Here is a 23,427-nt window from a genome sequence, read left to right as displayed (position 1 = left end):
ACATGGTTTTGTTGATGCCAGTCATGGAAACAACTTTGATGGGAAAAGTTGTACGGGATATGTTTTTAAACTGAGTGAAGGACCTGTGTCTTGGGGAAGTATGAAACAGAGATGTATGACTGATTCCTCAACAGAGTCAGAGTTTGTAGCAATGGTTCAGGAAGCAATGTTTCTGAAGCACTTGTTGGAAGAGCTGGGAATATTTCTTGAGCATGTAAATTAGCATTGTGACAACATGCCAGCAATGAAGATTTCGCAGAAGAGAACCGTGAATGACAAGACCAAACATTTAATTCGTAAACAGTTATTTGTCAGATACATAATCAAGAGAAAAACTAGTTGTGCTGAATTACGTTCCAACTTCCAGGATGGTAGCGGACATTTTGACAAAATCACTTGGCAAAATCAAGCATGATGGTTTCATGACCGACCTTGGTCTTACCCCAATGAAGGATCAAGATTAAGGAGGGGTGTTGGAATTTATTTATAATCTTGTTCCTCATTGCCTTCTTGGTACTAAGTTAGAAGCAGCTGTCATGTGTTAATTATATGCCATGTGATTGCTATGTTTATTAATTTGTTGTAAATAGACATCACTTCCACTATGGACTTTAGAAACCATACTGTGTAGTCATTTTACTCCTAATTATTATAAAGGAAAACCAATTATAAACAAGTGTTTCGCGGTGCGGTCGCTTACCCTCTACACTTCTGAAAATTCCCGCGACTTCTTTGAATTACCTCTACTCCACCCAAATTTCAGCCTTCCTTCGTCTCCGTCTCGTTTCGTGTTCTGTTCTGCGTTTCTTCTTCTTCTTCTCTTCTTAGATCTGCTGCTGCTCTAGCTCTGTCTAGTAGTAAGTTTGAGGTTGGATTTTGGAGAATTTATTGTTTGTCAATTTCAATTGTCAAATTGTCATACAAATTTGTATTTTAGGTGTGTATTTTCAATTTAGGCCTAAGTTACAACAACTACTACAGTTTAAAGAACCATTTTTGTCATCACAAAATTGATAGGTGTACCTTATTGACATGAACATGGTCATTAGAATATTAACGTTTCAAGCAAATTCAAATTAGTTTCTGGTAGCCTCCTATAAAATAAATTGGGGGTACAGTTTCCTGGGCTTCGCTAATATAGATTGAAACTATCAAATTGAAAATATTGATTAATAATCGATATTTAAAATATATCTATTTTAAAATTAAACTGCACTTTATGCCTTACGTCCTACACTATAATTCGAATAAATATATCGAGCAATAAATCGATTATTTCATTCAATATATCAAGTTTGGTTGGTAAAGTTAACCTAACCTAACTTAGCTAACCGAATGAATCGATACATCAAATAGGCCTAGTCTATCCATTAGTTGCATGAGTATGTTTTATCTATGGTTGCATACTGCGCTTTTAGTTGGATTTTTAAACTCATAGAAAATTATGACAATTAGTTTTAATATAACTTCCGGTACTAGACTATTGATCGATTTTGAGCAACAAGTGCACTCGTTTTGGTAATTATATTTTTATTTTTTATACACAGAGGATACGCGTCCGGTAACCAGACGTGGATTAGGCGTCCGGTAACCAGACGTGGATTAGGGGTCCGGTAGGGGGTCCCGGAACGCCATTACCACAATGATACGATGTTCAGCCATCCCATCAGTGTTCGTGGTGTAGTGGATAGAGTGCTCGACTGATATGCGAGAGGTCCCCGGTTCGAAACCCATCAGTAACTTCAACTTTTTGTCACAGATTTTGCTTTGAATGTAATTTCTTCTTAACTGTACATCTTTTGTTAGAATTTTTGGCATTTATAATTTTATGTTATGAAGAGAATTGAACCTTCATTTGATTTTTTTCACTATCAGCAAGTTTGGTTGGTTAGGTTAGGTTATGACAGTAACTGCCGGACGCCTAATCCACGTCCGGTTACCGGACGCGTATCCTCTGCGTTTTTTATAAGATGCTGACAAAGTATAAAGTTTTTCGTATGACAGTTTTAGTTTACCAATTGAGTTTTTAGCATTTTAGCATAGCCTATACGTATTTGATACTCTCAGCAGCTGGAGTAGTGTGATTTTTTCTGGCAACGGCCATCAAAACATTTTTATGTGTGATAATAAACCTTGTAGGTTAGTCTAAACTTAGTTGATACTACTAACAAAATTACTTAGCCATCTTAAAGACATCAAGTAATTAAGTAGGCCCATTTTATTGGTCGTTGAATAATCACTGATTACTATAGACTTCGTCTGAGACACATTAACTCACGGTATATAGGCTACTTGATCAATAGCGATATAGGCCTATTATCACAGTCACATTTTTTATGCATAGCCTATCAAATTATAGGCTCTATCACAGACGTTAAAATAAATAATAAGTATAGTTGTGCAGTTAAATAGATCAGGGGTAATAGTACTTGTTGTAATATGTAGTTCTACTTCATCAAATCCATTTCAATGCATCAAGCAAAAGAGCTGTAACCCCATGAATAGCCTAGGCTAGTCTAATAATATTTAAAGACATTTTTATTTTATGATATTAAAAACATTAGGCTACACTAAGCTAATGAAATCTTCCCATAAACTTAGCCTACTCGGCTTTTAATTTTTGCTTCGATTTTGACTGCCCTACCCGTCAATGAGGTTAAGGGTATTAGGCCTAACCTATACGAAATCCTGCCTTAATCTGAATGGGAAAACATTATTATTTGCAGATGATACAACGATGCTGTCCAGAACCTTTAGGATTATTACAGTTGTGTGGCATTTGGATCATTGCCGGCCAATCTTAAAGGATCTTAAGCTACGTTTCCATTCCTGCAAATTTGTGCCGGCACAAATCTCCAAATTTGTAGGAATGGAAACATCCTGGCTCAAGTCGCGGCACAAATTTGTGCCCGCCGACTGCGCGACAAAACATGTGCCCGAGCCGCGGGCACATGTGCCTGCAACTCGCGCATGCGCAGGTCCTCCAAACTACCGCATGCTCATAAATGACAGGTAATCATAACCTCAAATTTCGTTGAGTCCGTTGGAGGAAATTTTCAAAGCCACTTTGTACGCGCAAATCTCTCATCAATTGATTAAATGCACCTTCCAATGCTCTTTTAGCCAAAAAACTTCTTATCCACTATCTAGGTAGTTTTCTTCTAAGTTCATTGTATGCACCAGCCATAAATAAAAAAGCAGAGGCTGTTATGTCATCCATGGTGATTTGTAGAACACAATATAATCAAAATCAGCCACCGAAACTCACCACATCACAATAAAAGAGAACACTGCCTTGTCTGCCAGTTGTAGTCGCGGGACTTGTGCCTGGAATGGAAACGGCATGACAAACTACGTGCGACATGTGCCTCGTCATGGTCTCGACATGTGCCTCGACTTGTGCCTGCGACTTGTAGGAATGGAAATGTAACTTAAGGGTACTCACGGCGTAGTGCTTGATATCCTGACCCTAGAAAAGATGACGTGCAGTCAGTGGTGGATCTAGAACAGTCACAAGGGGGGGGGACCAGGGTGTCTGAGAGGTTCGGGGGTACCCCCTCCCTCCCCAAAAATTTGTTTAAACTAAGTCTTCAAAAATGGCAGTTTTATACCATTTCTTTGTCCTAAGTTAGTGTGACAAATTATTTTACGCAATTTGTACGCACTACTGTATTACATGCAGTCAAAAATATATGACATATATTTCCAAACTGCGACTGTCCCCCCCTCTGGATCCGCCACTGGGGTGCAGGAGTACTATACCAGAAGAGCACAAAATATAGACTTTTCCTGCTGTCGTCTCAAACGTACCTAGAATAGCTATCCTCGTTCTACCATGTTCTACAACTCATAACTACAACTCATAACTGCCTACTCATTTGCAGGAGATGGATGCACCCTCCTTCAGAAGGCGCTGAAAGGAATACTAATTATAGGCCGCTGTACTCCGTAAAAGAACTTAAGGAAGAGCACCTAGTGAGATAAGTGTATGTCTGCCATATCATCCGTTAAACAGCCAGGTTTTTGAAGGTATAGTTTATTGTAAATATTATATATAGAGTTATTTATTAAATCACTTAATAATTTACTAGCTTCTGTGCCCGTGCTTCCCAACGGGAAGATGAACTATACCGCCTAATCTAAACAGTTGTTAAGTAGTCTGAATTTATGAACAAAAGCCACCAAATGTTGGCCTACTGTATAAAAACAATTATGACCAATATTGTAATTGCCCTACTGTTTACGTTAAAATATATCAATAACATAATATTCATTTTCATATTTGAGTTGTTTTGTCTCAAGATCAATGAACCAACTATAAAAGGTATAAAATTACCTCAGTACTGCCAGATTGATCCTGTTAAGTCCTTATAGATTACGGGTTTTAAGGACTTAAGTCCTCATCATGAGATCTTGTACAAGAACATTTAACACTGTAACTTCGAAAGGGTCATCAAGAGTTTAAATGCGAAACACGGACATATACTATTTACAGTCATAGACGTTTTATGAACAAAACGAGTAGGCTTAACCTTGTGCGCACAGTTGCAGATGAGGGTCATGACTGCGATGCGGAAGATGGTTGGGCAGTGGACTTTGTATAGCTCGGCTCCTTGTTCATCAGCTGTTCTTGTTTTTTTATTAGAGTATCATACAGAGCGTTAGACTGTAAACTGATTTTGTCGTTTAATAATGTGTTAGCTTGAATTTTGATTGTTTTATAAATTTCAAATTCTTTCTAAAGCATCCATTCCTGTATATTGCTTTTACAATCAAAATAAACTATGCCATGGCTCGGTCCCCAGGTACTTATTTCAATTCAGGAAATTAAAGCCTTTACAACTATTATTCAACAAAAACTTCTTTGCTCTAACTTGATCAGGGAAATATAGGCCTAGACAAAATATAAAAGGTTTAATTTACCTGTTGCTGATCCTGTTAAAACTGTTAACAGGGGCAGGCCAAGACCATAAAGCACTTCATCCAAAAATAAAATTATTGCGCACCCCATACAGTTGTTTTCTTGAAGTTACAAGTTCAGGCGTCCGATAAAAGCCTGTAGCTTCCCAATTAGATCCTCCTCAGGAAGATATCTACCTCTTGCCACATTAACAAGAGTTATTCTTCTAGCAAGAAGAATAACTCTTGGTAATGTGGCAAGAGGTTAACATGTGTCTTTAACAAGCAATGAAAGCCCCTCAAAGATCGAGTTTGTGTCGCACGTTTGTAGGCGGAATAAACCAGTTAAAAACTTTTAGTTAAGGGTACCTATGGTAATTTATTGTAAAATAAGACCTTTTTATTTGAAACTACCAACTACACCAACCCGCATAATTTGGCACCCCTGAGTATTTTAAAATTGTGACTTTCTTTACCAAGATTAAAATGTTTGTTTCAGGAAGAAAGATGTAGCCCCAGCTCTGGACAAAAATATTATGGAGAAGGTTGGCCGCTGTACAGGGCAGCTGTAGTTATTATTATATGTTGCCTTTTATTGTTATGTACTGTTTTTATACTTTACCAATAAACCTTATATTTATCTATAGCAGTTAATTTTGTTAAAATTCTTACCAATAAACTTCTCTGTAATTTGTAAAGAAAACATGTAAAAATGATTATATATTTTATTTTGATCTTCTAACTATTTTGACAGTTTTATAGATAAATTTTTTTTTAGATATATTTTTTTATTGTTCTTGTTCGTACATGTCTCAGATAACTATACATAAAGATAAAATGATATTTATATTTATATTATACATGCGAGTGCCAATCTTAAGAAGCAAAGTTAATATATAGCTAGTAAAATAAAATAATGTTGGTGTTTAATGACTAATGAGTGTACTGTAAAAATGAAATAAGTAATTCAAAAGTTGAAACAAAAACTCTATTTAGCCAACCCAATAAAATCACTCAAGAATTTTCCTCTGAATAAATGTTTGAACTTCATAGTCTAGAGATGTTAGGTTAATGAGACATAAGACTGCTTAAGGATGTTGCTCAACGTGTAATGAACAAAATTAAATTAAGAAAAAACAACAAAAGTAAAGCAAAAGAAAACTTTAAAAAGGCAAAGATCAACAATAATAAGATAAATAAATTTACAACGTTATAATTTACCAGAAAAGAAAATCAATTAAAAATTTTAAAGAATGAGTTACTGACAAACTATATGACTTGTTTGTTTTACAAAACTTTAGTTATATATTTTATTCTTTTTACATACTGTTTATTGTCCCAGAAGCACACGCACCGATACACACACTCCGAAACTCTCGATCTTCTTGGTCCAATGGCCCGTGGTGAACTCCTCGATTTGTTTCTTCAGGTCCTCCAGCTCTAGCTGAGAGACTCCTCACCCCTCCATTTTCTTCATTAGCCCTTCTCATTGGCTGATTGGGTGTTTGACTTATAGGTTAACGATGTTTCTTGGAAGTCAGCCCTACCGGTCATCGCCTAGCTCACGTCAGCTGGGAAAGGAATTTGTAAATCGATACTCATGCTACTGTTCAACTCTCTTCACACCAACTGGTCGACTATAGTCCTCGCCACCCTAAGTTGAGGCAGCCAAAGGCCGCACTAGATATACACCGTGCGGCCTTGGGCTGCCTCAACTTAGGGTGGCAAGGATAATTGTAATGTAAACAGAGTATCTGCTTAGATGAGCACCGTGGGTACGGGGTTAATCCCCTTTCTTACAATGTAAATCTATGTTGTAAACTTCTTGACATACGAGAACTACTTTAAGGACAATTTATACTAGGCGTATGCTCATTCTTCCCGTATTGGGGGCCTAAGACATTGAAAAAGGCTGTGCTGGTAAAAGCGACCAGAATACACAGTAAGACAGAAGACCCTAGTTGTTGCCGCACATAAAAATTATACTGGATATATAGCAGGTATGGATACAAAAATCATGGATGCTCAAACAGTGTCTTGCACAGCAGATCATTTTGAGAATGCCAGAGGTCTTGGCACAGATGTGCTGAATGTCTGGCCCAAAGCCCAAACGCACATGGCGAGTCAATAAGAATCTGGGAAATAGTCAATATCCAGAGAATTTTGTTAATGCCAACAATTTTTAACTTATTCTTGGTGGAATCAACCATTATCTTTGGTCAAGTCTTAGCTAAGACATCATTAAGAGACTGAGACGGTGGTGTCATCCTGTTCAGCTAGGAGGTCACGAGTTGTGGATATTTATAGGCATGTACTGTGGATGTGATACTTCCTGGTTTGAATTAACGCCCTTACTAGTGAGTACTACGACTAAGCGTGTATGTGACACAAATTCAGCATTTGGATAAAACTAGGGTGGTCTGCCGTAACACTTTAGACGCATAAATGAGCGAAGCATTATTTAAAGATTGTCAATGGCTAAAGCAGCTAACACCCTACAATATGTTCCCTTTCAACAGATTCGCCGTTTGTTTGCCCGATATTATTTAAGTTCTAAAGAATGACAAATTTATCTGATAGTTCATTTTTCTAGTAATCGTGGTTCATACTGTACCTTTGTAGTGAAACTGGCCATCCTGACCATTTGCTTGTACTTTGTAAATGGGCATAGCAGGATGTACTCGTGCAATCAACATTTGTTCTACAATCGTCAAGTCAGTTAATTCGTTCAGGACACTTGACACATCCATATTATTTAACGCCGTGAATTTAGTTGCATTTGAACGACAATGCGAACAAACCGGTGATTGGTTTGAAGCTGTTAGTGTTGCCGATGACAGTTAGTGCAAGTGTAAAATTTTAGTGCATCTAATTCATGTTGGAATTGATTAGCTAACTGTCTATCATTATCAGCTTCTTCCGCCACTGCTTCATCTGGTTCTTCTTGTTCACAACGCCACTCTCTTACAATATTTGCATTATTGGTGCGACGACCAATATTACGTTGGGCCTTTGAGGCATGCTCAAAACAAATATATAGCAAAACTGTTACTTCCATTGATAAACTGTTACATTTCAACTTTAACCTAGGATGAAAGTAAACATTGAAATGTAAACAAAACAGTTACAAACACTTAGCATATGTTTATCTTATTTAAATGAAACGAGATAAACCCATATGTCATAAACATAAACCCAATATAATTTTTCTTTCAACTTACATTAAAATAAAAAGCGAAATTGCGTGACCCGTAAAATAAAATCCAGAAGGAAATTCGCAAATATTTTTTGCTAAAACATTTTGCTCAGTATTCTTTAGCTGTTGGCCAAATTTCATATCAATTGGTCAAGCCATTACATTCTGATGCTCTTACAAAGAAGTTACAAAGTGAGGGAAAGTGAGCTTCGCTCAATTAAAAGACATACTTATTTATACTTATTTGGTTGACTTATTTATACTATGTGCAATGCTAATCATTGATAAGTAGATATAAGAGGGTGACAGATTAATATACATAATAAAATACTAGAATGTTCAAAGGATTTGTTTAATCTTTGTAATCTTGCGAAGTCGTAGAATGACGGTAGAGGACTCAAATTAAAGGTCTCGATCCCGTGACGGCAGGAAAAAATCATGAAATTCCTTAAATCTTAACACAAAATTATATATAACGTAAAACTTTCTCCTTAATAATAGTATTAAAAGCATGAAATAACCACATTGACTAACGACTAAATAATAAACGATTCAAGATTAAATGGAACACTTCTGCTTTGTTTTGATTTCAAAACATATGTTCAAGATTTCTTCTACCCTTTCTTTGTAAACTAGGTAAAACACGTGTTGCTTCCAAAGTTACGAATCAAAATATTGAAAAGAAAACGCAGCCGTGCCGTTTCGTTCAGAGTACGTATTTCTTGTGGGCATCATTCGGTTCGGTTAGCTTTTAACTCATTGATAAAGCATTGCATATGTTCATGGTTATAAATAACTTTATCAATGGCTTATTTTTATTTATTTTTTTTTTATATCAGAGTCTTATCACTATCCAACTATCCTTTATATAATCAAGTTCAATTATTTTAATTCAGATATTCTTGCTTACTAACTAAACATATGTAGTTCGTTAAAACCAATTTAGTTTAGTGACATCATCTGCAGCTAAGACATAACAATTATGACGGTGTCTTTTTAGCGCAACAACAAAACGGTTGCTAAAATAATGGGTTTGAATCACCCGCCAAGGAATATATTCCTTCGCGCCGGAGGAAACACCAGTTTCTACATATGGCCAGGAGAGCGCGGGCAAACCCAAGGCAAACCAGTGACAATTTCCCATTGAAACGTGCGGAACATGCCTTCACTTAAAAGCATATTTTTTTGTTACTGTTTGACTTAATGATTTGAAATGTATTTTATTTTAATCCTAATAACATTTCGGATCATGTTTGCGGAATAGTTTCTTCTATGACGTCCTAGCAAAGCTAAAATAAATTGTTGAATATATGGGTTTTACATTCTATATTCCTAGAAATCTCTTTATTTAAGTTAAAAAGTCTCCTGCAATAATGATGAGTATTAAATATGCCTTTAATTTGAAACATAAATCATCATTTTATATTGGCAAATAAGTGAGATATCAGGGTTTAAGTTTAACATTGTTCTTATGGAGGTAAAAATCCAACATGGCCACACTCCAACGCCCTCAGTTTATTATAGTAATATGTTATAAACCACAGACGAATAAGACGTTAATATACCATAATAATATTATGATGGACTACCATTACACATTTAAGGCATCCTTGAGTTAAGTAAACTCACTTACTTCCCATGTAGCACAGATGGTTGGGCCAACGTTGGTAAATTGTGGAGCCACACAGTTGGCCAACGGTAGAAATGTCACCTCTTTAAACTGTTTTCCAGCCAACCATTGACCAACCGTTTTATTTCACACAAAATAATAAAGATTTAGTACGAAAAGCATAATTATTAGTTGAGTAAATTGATTAAATAGTTCATAAAAACAAATTTTGAAAAAAAGCTAGAACAAAATTTTTTGGCCCAGACGGGTCTTGAACCCGGGTCCTTCGACTTATGAGCCTCTTACTTTACCACTGAGCTATCTGTGATTGTTGATATAGAGAGTTTTCAAGCGGTGAAAGAGTAGCCGACAGTTGCAATGGTCGCAATACTTCAAACATTTTTGATACTACACAGTATAATATGATTCTGTTAATCTGTTAAGGCATCATAAGTAATTTTTTTTTTTTTTTTGGAGTTAGAGAGGATACTGGTATTTGAATATAGATTAATTAATTACTGTTAGATTATTAATGCTATTATAATTGCCTGTTATATGATTAATTACTCTTTCCCCTTAAATTGTTGCAAATAAGTTAAAGAATATTAATTTAAAAAATATTTGCATTATTATAATTATTAAAATTCATTGTTGTAGCCCCGGAACTGTAATATATAAAATATCTGGTTTTACAATACCTTTATCAGTTCCAAAAACTTTTGGAAACTTTTGGAACTGATAAAGGTATTGTAAAACCAGATATTTTATTATAATTATGTTGGGAAAGCTAGACCCAGAGAATGAAAGTCGTGTAAACTCAACTATGGACCATCGTTGGTCCAACAAAAGTATCTTTTGTTGGTCCAACGGAGTGAAAAACGGTTGGACAACGGTTGGCTTGATGTATGATACCCAGCAATGCATATTAATGTATTTCATAAACAATGAACCAATGTTGGTCCACAGTTGTAAATATTGGTTGGCCCAACTACGAGATATACAGTTGGACAACGGTTGGTTGGTTGTGGAAGCTCCAACCAACCATCGACCAACTGTCCCACAGAGTTGGCCAACGTTGGCCCAACCATCTGTGCTACATGGGTTACCTCAATGAACCACACGATCACAGGCGATAGGATAGATGTATGGGTATTAATCTATCCTATCGCCTGTGATCGCGTGGTTAGACTGTTAGAGCATGATTATTGTATAGTTAGGTCAACCATATACATTTTGCCATATAACTTCGTAATATAGGGGACTGCCTCAATCATACTCATACTGATTATTCTACACATTGTACAGGGTGGCTGGTCATCAGTGTGACAACATTTTTTTGGTATAAGTACAAAGTAAATGCAGTGTAATGATGCATATAAAAGGTTCCAAGTCCAAAAATTAGCTTCCCAAAGAATTATTTTATTTTATTCAAAAATAACTGTGTTTTCAAACTTAATGCAGCTATTTCTCAATTACCTGTAAATGGATTTGAGTAGACAATGTCATTTTCATGTTCTACATTAAATTTTGAATAAGAATAACAGAAAATGACGGAGGATCAGTTGTAAAAACTCCATTGTAAATAGATTCAAAGATAAAAATTAATATATTGATAAAAAATTAAAAAAAAACATTGGTCTATTGTATTTGTTCACATCCTGTATACAAGAAAGTGTCCGAATATGTTAAAAGCTGCGCCATTTTATAAGCTTTCCAACCATATGCTACACTATTGAGGTTTAGATATTCTGTTGTTTGTTTTAGTGGTTTGAATATATGGTTGGAAAGCTTATAAAATGGCGCAGTTTTTAACATACTCGGACACTTTCTTGTATACAGGGTGTGATAAAATAAAATAGACCAATGTTTTTTTTTAATTTTTATCAAACATCATAATTTTTATCTTTGAATCTATTTACAATGGAGTTTTACAACTGATCCTCCGTCATTTTCTGTTATTCTTATTCAAAATTTAATGTAGAACACGAAAATGACATTATCTACTCAAATCCATTTACAGGTAATTGAGAAATAGCTGTATTAAGTTGGAAAACATAGTTATTTTTTAAAAACATAACATAATTCTTTGGGAAGCTAATTTTTGGACTTGGAACCTTTTACATGCATCCCCCTAGTAGCACAAATATATATTAAATACATATGAATAAATATATTTAAAATCTATTTTATACATCTCAAGTGTGTATTAATGTCAATTTTATATAATATTTAAAATATGTAAAAAATATGTTCCAATAATATATATTAGTGAAAAATATTTTAATTAAAAATGTATTTAATATGTCTTCCAAACATCCCATGGGGCCTAAACTTAAAAACATAAAATAATAACGATTTAGTATGAAAAGCACAATTATCAGTTGAGTATATTGATTAAATAGATCATAAAAACAAATTTTGAAAAAATTACTGGATAAAATTTTATTGCCCGGGTGGGTCTCAAACCTGGGTCCTTCGACTTTTGAGCATCTTACCTTACCTCTGAGCTACTTGTGGTGAAAGAGTGGCCGTCAGTTGCAATGGTTGCAACACTTGAAAAATGTTTGATACCACAGTATAATATGATTCTGTTAATCTGTTTTTCCGTAATTCGTTTCTTAAAAGATCGCCAGTCACTAGCACCCTTTTCTAGCCAATCATTCAAGATTTCTATGATCACATTCATTGTCACATATTGCAATTAAAAAAATAAAACCCCTAAAAACTTTTTTTTGATTGACCTAAATGTAGCTGTTGAACATGACGTATACTGCCTCTTAACTATATGCATAATTTTATCTTTACGTGCATGATAGAGTGACACTATTCAGAGTACGTATTATTAATAACTTAATTTTAACGCTTTCACAATAGCAATTATCATACAAAAAATGCATGTATAAATTGATAGACACTATAAAAAACAAAAAGATGCAAATTATTTATTTGCTAATTATAAAAGATTATAGGCTATATATTCTACATTAGAATAACTCAAATTTGATTTGATGGGCTTAGGGTCAACATTGTGCAGTGTGCACTTTTTCCCGATGCAAGTTCCTATCAACCATATACATTTTGCCATATAACTTCGCAATTTAGGGGACTGCCTCAATCATACTCATACTGAGTATTTTACACATTGTATATTACCATTAGAATACCTCAAATTTGATGTGATGGGCTTAGGGTCAACATTGTGCACTTTTTCCCGATGCAAGTTCCTATCAACCATATACATTTTGCCATATAACTTCGTAATTTAGGGGACTGCCTCAATCATACTCATACTGAGTATTCTACACATTATATATTACCATTAGAATACCTTAAAGTTGATGTGATGGACTTAGGAAAAAGATTGTGCACTTTTTCCTGATGCGAGTTCCTATCAACCATATACATTTTGCCATATAACTTCGTAAATATGGGGACTTCGTATATTTCGTAAGTTAGGTGACTGCCTCAATCATACTCATACTGATTATTCTACACATTGTATATTACCATTAGAATACCTCAAAGTTGATGTGATGGGCTTAGGAAAAAGATTGTGCACTTTTTCCTGACTCAAATTCCTATCAACCATATAGATTTTGCCATATAACTTCGTAATTTAGGGGACTGCCTCAATCATACTCATACTGATTTTTCTACACATTGTATATTACCATTAGAAAACATCAAAGTTCATGTGATGGACTTAGGAAAAAGATTGTACACTTTTTCCTGATGCGAGTTCCTATCTATTGGTTTGATATGATAAAATGTTTTGTTAAATGTTTTTTAAAAATCTTTAAAAAAATAACTACCCTATAACCTTGCTCGCTGCCTATAACATACTTGAACTTGAACACTTATCCTTATTTACTAAATATAATACGGATACAGCTAGAAAATGGCTGGACTGCTTCCCAGATAAGCCAGCTGCGTTCACTGATGGTTTTAGTTTTAGTCCATGATCATTACAAACTGACCCTTGACCCTGCACTGAAAATCAAATACCTCTCACTCTATACTAAAATAAAAAAAGACTAGAGTTCCAAAGTTAGGTTAGCTACCCTAGTGGAAGAGATCAATATATATCATTACAAAAATTGTATATTGATACGTATTGATACGTATGTGTATTTGGGCCAATACACATCAATACACATCAATACATATCAATACAAGTAAATAGGATCCGAGTCATTAGCTTAATTGAAAATAATTTGTAGCTTGTTAAAAAACAATTCTTAATTTGTTTCAACACATTGAATCACATCTACTGATCCTGTGACCAACTACTGATAGCTCATCTACTGATAGCTGGTGACTTCAACATCGATGTTAAAGATAACGTGTCTCATGTCTGTCAAGATTTTTGTAACTTAATTACAAGTTTTGGGCTCAACATTATGCTAAGAGACGAAGTAACTCGACCCAGCCTTTTAAGGGTGTTTGGTCAAAAATTTGATGTCTTATTTTTTGTTATTGTTCAATTGTACTAAAAATTAGAGATACAAATATATAAGAAAAAATTATTTATTTTGAATATTAAGCGAGATATGGAGCTTGAAAGTAGTAAATTTTTAATCTTTGGTACCAGTTCACAGGGAGAATGGGTAATGCGATTCTCACCAAAATTTGCATTCAGGTGTGGAAAAATAAGATAATAATCACTAGCTATTTAAAATAAAAAAATTTAAAAAAAAATTATTTTTTATTTTTTATAAATTTTTTAAAAAATTAAAAAAAAATTTTTTTAAAATTTAAAAATAGCTCTTTGTTTTTGGGAAAAATGTATCTGTATGTTGGAATAAAAAAAAATGTGATATGTTAACTCGTTTGGGCTGTGAATTCGTACCTTTGATGCCTTGCGCTGTCGGAGCACTACTCGTTGAGAGTGTGTACACTAACACCGGGGCTTTAGAATACAACGATAAACGTATTCTTTCAATGTTAAAGGATGTTAATAATTACGTGATGTTAAAGTATTCTAAAGCCCCGGTGTTAGTGTACAAACTCTCAACGAGTAGTGCTCCGACAGCGCAAGGCATCAAAGGTACGAATTCACAGCCCAAACGAGTTAACATATCACATTTTTTTTTATTCCAACATACAGATACATTTTTCCCAAAAACAAAGAGCTATTTTTAAATTTTTTTAAAAAATTTATAAAAAATAAAAAATAAATTTTTTTTTTAATTTTTTAATTTTAAATAGCTAGTGATTATTATCTTATTTTTCCACACCTGAATGCAAATTTTGGTGAGAATCACATTACCCATTCTCTCTGTGAACTGGTACCAAAGATTAAAAATTTACTACTTTCAAGCTCCATATCTCGCTTAATATTCAAAATAAAACATTTTTTCTTATATATTTGTATCTCTAATTTTTAGTACAATTAAACAATAACAAAAAATCAGACATGAAAATTTGCGACCAAACACCCTTAAATATGCTTGATGGTTCGTGCATTGACAATTATGTAACCAATTTGCATCCCTCGAGGTGGAAGGCTACTGTTATTCCGACTACGGCGTCTGATCACTACATCGTAAGTTCGTCTATGTGTTTGGACTTGGCTCCTGCTTCCACACAGTCACATCCTCCGAGGTCCATGGGTGCGTCACAGTCTAGGCGCAGGGTGTCAGGCGATAACGCTGGTGTTTTTTGTAATCATATCAAGGATACAAACTGGAATGAAATCTACAGCGCAGATGATGTAAATACTAAGATATTGTTATTTCTTAATCTAGTCATTATTTTTGTAAATTGTTGTTTTCCTTACGTTAGGCCAAGATCTGCTAAACCACGCAAACACATTGGTAATTGGTATACTGGTGAACTTAGGAAGTTAAAAGAAGAATGTTTAAATTATTTTTATCTAAGTAAAGATACTGGTTGTGAAGCTTTTAAGGTTAGGTACAAGTTATTAACAAAGGTCTATAATAAGAAAGTAAAGGAAGCTAAGTTATTGTTCAATAACTCATGTATTTCTAATGCCTGCAACAAGCCCAGGGTAATGTGGAATATTATTAGAAAAAATATCTCAACAAATGAGCGCCCAGTTGTTATATTACCAGATGTTGATTCACCTTTAAACTCAGAAAATTTTAACTCTTTTTTTGTAAGTAGTATTGATGATATTGTTGATAACATTCCTGTTAGTTTAACCAGTGCCGATGAGTATATGTCTAGTGTTCCTTTGTGTAATGTTAAATTTGAATTTTGTGAGGTATCAGTAGAATGTGTACATAAAGCTATTTTGTCTTTAAGCAGCAGCAGCAGTCTTGATATTTTTGGTTTAAGTTCTCAGATTCTAAAGTTTGGTAGTGATTATTTATGTGAAGTCATTGCACACATCATTAACTCCTGTATTACGGGAAAAACTTTCCCAGACAAACTTAAAATTTCTAAGATAATTCCAATATTTAAAAAAGGTAATAGATTGGATGTTAGCAATTATAGGCCTGTGGCCTTGGTGCCCACTCTGTCGAAGGTCATTGAGAGGGTGCTTTCATGGCAAATAGTTAACTTTCTGGATTCAAACGGTTTGCTTTCGTGTGCGCAATTTGGTTTCCGCAAGCACCGATCCACGACGGAGGCGGTCTTAAATTACATTCAGGACACTCTAGAGGCCATGGAAAGAAAACAAGGTGTTTGCTCAAAATTTTTTGATCTCTCAAGGGCCTTCGACACTGTGTCTCACAGTGTTTTACTAGGAAAACTAAAGTCATTTGGTTTTTGTGATAATGCCGTGTCTTTGATTGAGTCATATCTGAGCAACAGATTCCAGGCTGTTTATTTCCAGGATTCACTGTCAGAGCTTAAACACACTCCCCACGGAGTGCCACAAGGGTCCATTTTAGGCCCCCTACTCTTCATTATTTATGTTAATGACTTACCTTTTAATGTCCAAAGTAATGATGTTTCATGTTTTATGTATGCAGACGATGTGTGTTTGAATATCAAGTCTACTAAGTGTATGCAGGACAGTGTAATTTCTGAGTCTGTTAAAACAATGTCCGACTGGTGTAAGGCCAATAAGCTGTCTCTTAACGTAAACAAAACTCAAAATCTGGAAATGACCTATGGTAACTCTAAGAATTCTCAAACTCCAGTCAAATTCTTAGGTGTGATGATACAGAGCAACCTAAAATGGTTTTCCCATATTGATTTTATCGCTCCAAAACTCTCCAAAGGAATTTTTATTTTAAGAAATTTAAAATCAATTGTTTCTCCAGATGTTTTGTTAACTGTGTATTTTAGTTATGTTCATTGTCATTTAGTATATAGTGCCATTCTCTGGGCTAATTGTAGCCATGCCAACATCTTGTTTGTTTTACAAAAAAGAGCCATTAGACTGTTAAGTAATGCTCCACCACGTAGTCATTGTAAGCCTATATTTAAGAAATTGTCTGTGATGCCCTTAACCTGTATTTATATTTTTCAATGTCTGTTATATGTTAAAAACAACTGTGATATTTTACTTTGTAATAAGGATGTGCACAAGTATGCCACAAGGAATTGTAATAATTTAAGAATAGATCAGTGCCTTTATGCCACCACTCAAGCTAGCTTCAAATATACCGCTACCAAATTGTACAACAAGTTACCAGTTAAAGTTAAAAAGTTACCATTAAATGTTTTTAAAGTAGCCATCAAGAGAATTCTTCTAAAAAACTGTTTTTATAAAATAGAAGATTATTTTGCCTCAACCTTAGATTAGTTTTAAGTTGTATTATATTGTTGACGCAGCCTATACACTATTGTACTTTTCACAATTTGTGTCTATGGAATAAAGATGATTTGATTTGATTTGATTTGATACTATGCACTAAAAATAAAATAAAAATGAAAAAGTAAAAAAATTCTTGGCAAAAAGCTCTGGATGTTCCCGTGATTTGAACCTGGGACTCCAGCATGGTAGCCGGTTGTCTAAGCCATTACGCCACAGACGCTTCATGTCTGGCTATGTAATGATAGCCATTTTGAATGCGAGAAGCTGTGTTAGGCCTCATAATTTAACTTTAAAAAGATTTTTCAATGGCATTTGTGTCATTTCAAGCATGTACCTATATGCTTTAACATGTTTCAAAACTGTTTTATTACCAGTTCAAACTGTTTTCTTGCTACTTGGGTGATGTGAATAGTGTCAATACAATTTATTTTTATTGATTTATAGAAATAAGGAATTCAATAATCAATTTGTGAGTGATTTTTATCCCTAACAATAACCCATTAAGAAAGAAATTGTTAAAAGTTGTTGAAAGCTGTATTACAATTGTTGTATAACAATTTTAAAACATTTTGATTTAAACTTCATATTACAACAATGTTGATATAAGATTGAAACAATTTTAAAAATGTTTAACAATAAGTTTTTTGCAGTTGAAAAAAATAAGTTTCAATACGAGCTGTAACTGTTTTACAACAATTTTAAAATTGTTTTACAATCACTTTTTTGAAGTTTAAGAAAATTAGTTTCAATACAAGTTGTAAACTGTTTTACAACAATTTTAAAATGGTTTAGCAATCAGTTTTTGGCAGTTTAAAAAATAAGATTTAATACAAGTTGTAACTGTTTTACAACAATTTTAAAATGATATATTTTAAAATTATATTGAGTTTTAGGTACCTCAGCTAACGTCTATGACCTAAAACTAGAGTTTTTCCTTTTTTTAAAAAATAACATTTTTATTACTGTTTATTTAACCACTTTACATTGATATTTTGTATAATCCATAATGCTCATACGTGATACATTTTAGAGATATATTTTGAATTTTATTTACCCGTAATGATGTCTATTGATTTATATTTACATCTAACATATTTAAAAAATATTCTCTATTGATATCAATGAACGATTTGTTTGCTCTAATGATCTATATTGATATATTTTATGTTTATAGATGTCTAGTGATATGTATTGACTAAGTTTTCAGTGATGTCTATTTGTTTGTATTTACTTGTAATGATATCCATGAACATCTATTGATATCACTAAGCATCTAGTGATATCAATAGATTATTTCTATTGATGTCTTCCACTAGGGTAAGAAAATGTCAAATGCTCAGACCATCTTGAATGCTCCAAATTCATGTAAAGCCGCTTGGGGCATCATCAATCAACACAGATCATCCACTCATGTACCATCATCTCCATCATCATCACCCGACGACTTTAATGACTATTTTTCTGGTATAGTGTATAATATAATCTCTGACCTACCTTTGTTACAGCCTAACTCAGTTGACTACCTCTCGGACCTAACCCCAACTGTCACCCTTAGAAATTTGAAAAAGGTGAGTGAGAAAGATCTGATTAAAATAGTACACAATTTTAAGGATTAGTCAAGATATAAATGGAGTTAGTCAAGATATAAATGGAGTTTCTAGTCATATTCTTAAATCTGTATTTAAATCGATTGCTGCCCCTCTTGCTTATTTAGTCAACAGCTGTTTGGCCGAAGGTGTTTTTCCCGAAAACCTGAAGATAGCTAAAACCATCCCTATCTACAACCCATGTAGCACAGATGGTTGGGCCAACGTTGGCCAACTGTGGGACAGTTGGTCGATGGTTGGTTGGAGCTTCCACAACCAACCAACCGTTGTCCAACTGTATATCTCGTAGTTGGGCCAACCAATATTTACAACTGTGGACCAACATTGGTTCATTGTTAATGAAATACATTTATATGAATTGCTGGGTATCATACATCAAGCCAACCGTTGTCCAACCGTTTTTCACTCCGTTGGACCAACAAAAGATACTTTTGTTGGACCAACGATGGTCCATAGTTGAGTTTACACGACTTTCATTCTCTGGGTCTAGCTTTCACAACATAATTATAATAAAATATCTGGTTTTACAATACCTTTATCAGTTCCAAAAGTTTCCAAAAGTTTTTGGAACTGATAAAGGTATTGTAAAACCAGATATTTTATATATTACAGTTCCGGGGCTACAACAATGAATTTTAATAATTATAATAATGCAAATATTTTAAAATTAATATTTTTTAAAATTAATTAATATTCTTTAACTTATTTGCAACAATTTAAGGGGAAACAGTAATTAATCATATAACAGTCAATTAGTCAATTATAATAGCATTAATAATCTAACTGTAATTAATTAATCTATATTCAAATACCAGTATCCTCTCTAACTAAAAAAAAAAAAAAAATACTTATGATGCCTTAACAGATTAACGGAATCATATTATACTGTGTGTAGTATCAAAAATGTTTGAAGTATTGCGACTATTGCAACTGTCGGCTACTCTTTCACCACTTGAAAACTCTCTATATCAACAATCACAGATAGCTCAGTGGTAAGGTAAGAGGCTCATAAGTCGAAGGACCCGGGTTCGAGACCCGTCAGAGCTAAAAAATGTTGTTCTAGCTTTTTTTCAAAATTTGTTTTTATGAACTATTTAATCAATTTACTCAACTAATAATTATGCTTTTCGTACTAAATCTTTATTATTTTGTGTGAAATAAAACGGTTGGTTGGATATCAGTTGTGTTATGGTTAGTTGGCCATCAGTATTTTGGATGGTTGGGCCATTGTTGGACAATGGTTGGCTGGAAAACAGTTTAAAAGAGGTGACATTTCTACCGTTGGCCAACTGTGTGGCTCCACAATTTACCAACGTTGGCCCAACCATCTGTGCTACATGGGAAGAAGGGTGACCCGGCACAGCCCGCTAACTTTCGGCCGATATCAATTCTTCCTGTTTCTCTAAGGTTCTGGAGTCAGTAATGAAACAGCAACTGGTGGCCTATTTCGAGAACAACAACCTATTCAACGATTCCCAACATGGGTTTAGGGCCGGACGATCCACAACCTCTGCATTCCTTAGCCTAGTCAGTCACCCAAGTAGCACACATCGTTGGCCCAACGTTGGGAGTCGGCAGAAATTTTAACGATTTGCCAACGTTGGCCCAACGGAAACTGGTATTCGTTGGCCCTACAAAGGAAAGAATCGTTGGGCCTTCGTTGGGCATTCGTTGGGTTAAAGTATAAAACATTCTAAAACGAATTTTAACAAATTGATTTATTTAAAAGTACATAAATGTTATGGCAGCAGAATATAAGGCAAATATTGTAAAATTTTGGATCAATAATGAATGTAGTCAGATGATGTTAAGATACTAGATACAGTGGTGAACACCTGCTTAACATATAATAATTATTATAATTCATTTTTTTATATTCTTTAACTTATTTAAGCAAGTTTTTAATAGTTATAGAGAAAAGATTATTTAATTATATAACGATCAATTATAACAGTAGCCTACTAATCTAATGGTAATTAAATCATCTATATTCAAATACTAGTATCCTCTCCAACTACCAGAAAAACTTTTCAACTACTTGAGGCCTAAACAGATTAACAGAATCATATTATACTGTAGCATCAAAAATATTTAAAGTATTAGTGAGGCTCACAAGTCGAAGGTACCGGGTTCGAGACCCGTCCTGGCAAAAAAATTTTATCTCGTTTTATTTTCAAAATAAGTTTTTATGAACTATTTAATCAATTTACTCAACTCATAATTATGCTTTTCATAAAAAATCTTTATTATTTTGTGTTTTTTATGTTTATGCCCAATGAGATGGTTGGCCCTTCCGCAAAAATTGGTTGGTTGGCCAACCGTAAGACTGAGTGCCAAAACATACCGTTGGCCAACGATCGACAGAAACGTTGGGCCAACGATTTGCTAACGATTTTTGCTACTTGGGCATGAACATCTCTGATGCATTTGAATCAAAAGACTCCCTCCATCTTAGTCTTTGTGATCGTAGCAAGGCATTCGACGTGGTCTCTCATGACATCCTTCTTACCAAGCTTGGCAAATATGGCGTCACTGGAGTAGTCCACACATCGTTAGTCAGCTACTTAGAAAACAGGAAACAAATTGTTTCGCTGCAGGGAGCCTCCTCTAGTATCAGGCAAATACACCACGGCGTGCCTCAAGGATCGATTCTGGGCCCTGTCCTGTTCGTCATAATGATCAATGATCTGTCCTTAAACAGGCGAACGCTGCTCTTTGCAGACGACACAACACTACTGACCAGGCACAGCAACCTGAACGACCTGAGAACCGAGGCAGCAATTCTGCTGGATGAAGCCAAGGAATGGTTCGTTTTGAATCGTCTCAAAATCAATGACGATAAAACACAATCCGTCACGTGCACCCTCAAACAGGGCATCGAAGACGAGGTGGTCAAACTGCTAGGTTTCTGGATCGATTCCAAACTCAACTGGAACCTCCATGTGGAGAAAGTATGCGTTAGGCTAAGTATAATATTATATCTGATCAGGAAACTTAAGCATGAGATCACACGTCCCTACCTAGCCATAATGTACCATGCATTATTCCATAGCCACATAAATTATGGACTGGTGGTATGGGGCCATAGCCACGCGACCCAGACCCAGAGTGTGCTGTTGCTTTAGAAGAAGGCGCTAAGGCTAATAACATCCTCCGGCCCTACCGACCACCGTAGGCCTCTTTTTAAAGAACTTGGCATTCTATCAGTTTACAGCCAATATACGTTAAACACCCTAGTCCTTTTGAGAGAAAAATATAAACAACTTCTCAACCAGAAACATGCAGCACAACTATGGGACCCGCAGATCTTATGACCTGGATGCACCCCGTTGTCGACTTAGCCACACGCTTAATTCATACCCATCTCTAGCGATAAAATTATTCAATACGCTACCGACAACCAACCGTTAAACATACTAGAACCAAAACAGTTTAAGTCTGCACTTCGCCAGAGCCTAGTCAGTAGGAGTAGGCCCCTGTACTCGATCAAGGAACTGATTGACGAACCACTCGCCTTTCCAAAAATCCGAGTCACATCCGACAGTTCAGATTAAATTGTATATATATATGTTTATAGTGTTTTATAAGTTTACTCTTTTTTTGACGCAATCTATCCGACTTTTGTTGGTCAAAGATGAAGGAATCAAGTATTCAAGTAAGTAAGTAAGTATTCAAGTATTCCCTTCTAAGGCTTTATTATGGTTAGGGTTCACTTACTCTACGAATCATTGACACAATGAGCCTCCAAATATGTAATGCTTAAAACACATGGCTCACTTACTCTACAAATCATAGTCTATACGAGCTTCGTAAATAATATTGAAGGTTCACTTGCACTACAGGCTCGTATACTATACGAGCCGATCAAAAATATCAAATAAATGAAGAGGGTTCACTTACTCTACAGATCATAGTGCCTATGAGCCAAGCGTATGAATTCTTGAATAATTCAGGAATAAGCTCGTATAGTATACGATCCAAAATACTGAATTTAAATAAATTACAGGAGTAGGCTCGTATACTATACGAGCCTATTTCATGATAACTATTACACAAATAGAAGACGGCTCACTTACTCTACAGTTCATTGGCACAATGATCTGTAGAGTAAGTGAACCCTCTACAAATATTAGAAGGCTCACTTACTCTACGGTTCATTTAGCTACTCGTCGCGCGGTTTGCAGCGCATCGTTGCAGGCGTGTATGGTAAACCAATACCGCAGTTCTGCCGTTCTGCCTTACTTCTGCCGTTTACTAGTCTTGCAGCGTGAAAGAGAGCTTGTTATGTTAATGCATTGTTGAATTTTTAACTTGTGTACTCGTTGCTAGAAATCAAGCAATTATCAAGTACCGGTATTACAGGAGCTATTTTAGGAGTTGTTAC

At 34.8% G+C, this 23,427-nt stretch overlaps 1 protein-coding gene and 1 long non-coding RNA gene across 5 annotated transcripts in view; one reads left to right on the top strand and one right to left on the bottom strand.

Annotated features, from left to right (window-relative positions):
• LOC128983591 (ELMO domain-containing protein 3-like) overlaps positions 1 to 18,991 on the bottom strand; it is a 127,663-nt gene extending 108,672 nt beyond the window's left edge. Inside the window, exon 1 of one of the 2 annotated variants that reach the window (XM_054402930.1) lies at positions 18,931 to 18,991. The gene's annotated coding sequence lies outside the window, so the exon portion shown is untranslated. Of the gene's footprint in view, positions 1 to 3,268; positions 3,293 to 18,930 lie in introns of those variants that run through there. The other variant, XM_054402929.1, reaches the window with a different exon arrangement.
• LOC128983592 (uncharacterized) lies at positions 848 to 5,543 on the top strand. 3 transcript variants are annotated; one of them, XR_008489873.1, is made up of 3 exons: positions 848 to 937; positions 3,885 to 4,029; positions 5,399 to 5,543. It is a non-coding gene; the product is annotated as an uncharacterized LOC128983592 (long non-coding RNA). The 3 variants fall into 3 exon arrangements; XR_008489875.1 differs by lacking the exon at positions 848 to 937 and adding an exon at positions 2,118 to 2,139; XR_008489874.1 differs by lacking the exon at positions 848 to 937 and adding an exon at positions 2,200 to 2,279.
• Positions 18,992 to 23,427: the final 4,436 nt, after the last annotated feature.

Source organism: Macrosteles quadrilineatus, unplaced genomic scaffold (genome assembly GCF_028750875.1).
Source record: "Macrosteles quadrilineatus isolate MER2022 unplaced genomic scaffold, UCM_ALF_1.0 Scaffold_1__1_contigs__length_201487025, whole genome shotgun sequence".
Taxonomy (NCBI): domain Eukaryota; kingdom Metazoa; phylum Arthropoda; class Insecta; order Hemiptera; family Cicadellidae; genus Macrosteles; species Macrosteles quadrilineatus.
The sequence above is the reverse complement of the archived record's forward strand: the minus strand, read 5'-3'. Positions and strand labels throughout refer to the sequence as shown.